Source organism: Takifugu flavidus, chromosome 6 (genome assembly GCF_003711565.1).
Source record: "Takifugu flavidus isolate HTHZ2018 chromosome 6, ASM371156v2, whole genome shotgun sequence".
NCBI lineage: Eukaryota > Metazoa > Chordata > Actinopteri > Tetraodontiformes > Tetraodontidae > Takifugu > Takifugu flavidus.
The window spans coordinates 1959932-1963645 of NC_079525.1; the positions used below are offsets into that span (position 1 = coordinate 1959932).

The window sequence follows — 3714 nt, forward strand, 5'->3', positions numbered from 1 at the left end:
GGAGTTGGGGAGGAGGAAACGTGCACCAGGATCAGGAGAGATGAGCAACGAGCGCCGCTGCATGGCAGCCCTGCTCCATCCTCAGGCCTAAATCCCAGCAGCAGCAGCTAGTTGACTCAAATTAAATGCTAAAGGTGCCAGAATAACCCTTCTAAAATTATCTGGGTATCAAATTTAAGATTGAGATGAATCAAGTAGGGGAAAAAAAAAGATGTTGGGCCACACAGATGGAAAAAACTGCAGTATTTTTCAATCTTTTACACATTTTCTGTACTGGGTCCAGCCAGAAGAAGGCCAACAGTGATGGTAAATCAACATCTTGTCCTAAGACACGTCCCTGTAATTACAGACAAGTGTTGAGCAGCAGTGACGCACGGTCGAAATAAAACAGGCAGCTTTGAGGGAAACGTGCGGAAGCATTCTTATGATCAGACGGGGACAAAAAGGCACCTGGTCTTCAGGTGTGCACAGGAAAAGGAGTTGTTCTTGCACATCGGGGGCGCTCAGCATCTCATGCAAGCACAAGTGTTGCGTTACGTCATGTTTGAAAACACGATAACACTATGTGGGCGCGAAGGCAAAAATATTCAGTTCAGAAAACAGTCTTGATACTGTTGAGCCGCCAAATGTATTCTGCGGTCAGATTGAGTTGGTTACTGTCGCGACTTTTGATAGTGATTAACACAACCTTCGAAATAAGTGATGAAATAAATTGGAATTTACCTGGATGCACATTACATAATATTCAAGCGTGGGGCGACTCGTCCTTTTGTCATTGTGCGGCAGCGCCAGAAAACACAGACTCTACCGCCATCTAGTGGATAAATAACAGAATGCGTAGAAACTCACTCGGAAGATTTTTCTTCACCCTTCAGCGATTAATGCTGTTTGCGAGTTGTTTTTAGCCTTAAGATAATATACGCACTTAAAGATATGATAATTACCCAATACTTCAACGCCGTTATCCCGTGATAAGCAAATCTGCACGGTCCAACATCTATAAAGATAACAGCAGAGGAACAAGAGAATTATACTCGAGAAAAGGAACATTTTAATAACCGTCTAATTATTCTAAATTGGTTTGTACGGCCTGACAAAGAATTAGACATTTTTCTATTTTCACCCAGTTGCAGCACTGACTGAGCAGCAAGTAGGATTCAGTCACTGTTGTCATGGAAACACTGACATCTAGGAGCAGGAGTGTAAACCAGTAACCCTATGATGTAATACACTGATATCACTCGAGCACCACGGGTCTCCAACATGTAGTTGGGAGTTCTACAGCAAAAATAAACTCTTGAAAAATTCTCGCTAAACTTCCTGTAACTTTATTTTCCCTCTAATTTCTGTAACTATTAAAGACAGACCGATTTACAAAATTGGAATATTTTTAATTTCAGCAGCCATTACCATTTTCATCTGTTGTACGTTTTAAAAAGTGCGTAATAATGTGGTTATTACCGTATTCCTGCCATTGATCCTCTACAGCCATTGATGGAGTAATGAGAGCAATATCAGAGTTACGAGGGAAGTGTTGGAGGGAATGAGTTCGAGTGACACTTTCACGTCTGGCGCCGGAATGATCGGCACAACTCGGTCCAGAAGAAAGACAGATCAAAGACGGATCATTAATCCGAGTTCGGTCTCGCACGATGAACACAGAAAACAACAGTTACCCCTCTGCAGACAGCAAAATTCTCTCCTAATGTCCCCTCTGATGGAAAAACTGACAGAAACCAGCAGTGCATTCAAAAAACTATTAAAGTTGAAACTCACCTGGAGGAGAAGCACTGGGCTAAACTGCAAAGGACCTGGGGGGGGGGGGGGGTTCTGTTCTGAGAAGTAAAAACCTGGACTTCAGAGCTCTTGATTGGAACCACCAGGGTTGATATTTCAAGAATAAAAAGTTTCAAAATGGTGCCGTTCCCGTGTAAACCAGGAGCTGTGACAACCCCTCGAATGTTCTGCCAACCAGGTTTTTAAGGGGCCTGGCTGAGCTCCCTCATGTGACCCGTTTGAAGATGACAAATATCGCTATGAGGCTGCAATGGGGGCTCAGACGGAGCAAAGCTTAGACTTTAGCAACTGGCTTCACACCTGCGAGCGACTGAACCTCCACCAGGAGGATCCAGCTGTGATGGGGCTCGTTAAATCCTCTCAGTCGAAGCGTCTGAATCTGTGAAAATCCTCAGTACCACCAGAGTCTTCTAGAAGCTCAGCCATCATCTCCCATTCCTGATAATCTGGACTCCCTGCCAGGCTGTGAAGACCAGCACTTTTGTTGAGAGCTGCAGACACAAACTGGACCCCCAAGCCAGAGACAAACAGTTAAAGGTGAACAGAAGAAGCTTTCCTGAAGGTTTAGCCATTAGGAATCTACAAAAAAAGCTGGAGCAGGCTGGGCAGCACAAAGGTGCTCCTTAAGGAGCTGCAGGAGAATGAGCACAGAGCTCAAAACAGGAATCAGATCCGTAGAACCCAGAGAGTTCTGGAGCCGGGCTGCACCACAGGCAGGGGAACAACAAATGGACAATGATGGCGCCTCTTTTATGGCAGAAGGCCGGTGAGCTGATTGACTGGAGATGAGAGTCAGGTGTGCAGATCAGGAGTTGAGTGAAACTGAGGAGCAGCCCCGCCCAGCCTGGAAATAGACCGACAAGGGAAAACCAGACAGGAAAGGGTGGGGGCACACTTCTTAAAGCTTTAACGTGTGGGGCAACAAGGGTTAAATAAGGTGGGTGAGCCATTTAAAGGGTCGTGGCAGAAGCACTTTGGCTTATTTAAAGGGAGGTGACGCCAACAGATCGCTACAAATGAGACATTTCATCATTAAAGACTTTAACGACCAAAGGGGCCCCGTCTCTACAGATTAGGACGAAAGGATGTTTGTTTCAAGCCCCGAGCTCCAATTCTCCGCTCAAGCCCATGAGCAGGACTGGGAGAGCGCCTGGTCTCAGGCCAGGAACTTCTGTCTGTGTCATGGACCCACGTCCGCGCCGCTCCCATAGAACGCCAATGTCAACTCTGGTAATGATGCTCACGGCCTCTGGTCACGTTTGGAATCACAAGGCCATCGGTCTGGAACGGTGAAGGGACCATCTGCTGCCTTTAGTGCCTCGACAGGGACGGAGCCTACGAGCTAAATACGTCGTCCCAGATCACTGACAGTAAACACAGGAGACATGCCGACCCCACAAAATTGGAAAAGTCCTGGCACAACGTTCCTATGAACAGATTCTGAGTGAACACATCACATCCTTCGGCCCTTTTCCTGCCAGCTCATGTTTCCTGTTACTGCCTGATGTCGGGTTCTAGTTACGCAACTTACAGTGTTCAGTTCATCTGACTTCACTTAAACATTCCCAGTCTTTATTTTTCCATTTAAAAAAAAAAATCTGTTTGTTTGTTCTTGTATTTGCTACGTACTGGCAAAATGTGCATTCTACTGGCAAATAGGATAGTTTTGGGGGAAGTGAGTGACATTTCTGCTGGTCCTCACAACTTCAAAAGACAGTTTGAGGGTGAAGACCTGGTTTAAAGGTCAAGGTTAGGGTTGGGCTTAGCTCTGATGCTGGGGTTAAGGTCCCGGGTACTATAAAAGTCCTCACAAAGACTGAAGTACAAGGATATGTGTGTGTGTGTGTTTGGATACTGCTGCAGTTTTGGTCATGTGAATGTAAATATGAGGATTAGGTGCCAGACGGAGGCTTGGTG

At 45.9% G+C, this 3714-nt stretch overlaps 1 long non-coding RNA gene across 2 annotated transcripts; it reads right to left on the reverse strand.

Moving 5' to 3' along the window:
- Nucleotides 1–236: 236 nt before the first annotated feature.
- On the reverse strand, nucleotides 237–2188 carry LOC130527595 (uncharacterized). Of its 2 annotated transcripts, XR_008951079.1 has the most exons (6): nucleotides 1777–2188; nucleotides 1462–1592; nucleotides 945–997; nucleotides 724–814; nucleotides 451–561; nucleotides 237–337 (listed from the first exon to the last, which is right to left on the reverse strand). It is a non-coding gene; the product is annotated as an uncharacterized LOC130527595 (long non-coding RNA). The 2 variants fall into 2 exon arrangements; XR_008951078.1 differs by having other exon boundaries at nucleotides 237–561.
- Nucleotides 2189–3714: the final 1526 nt, after the last annotated feature.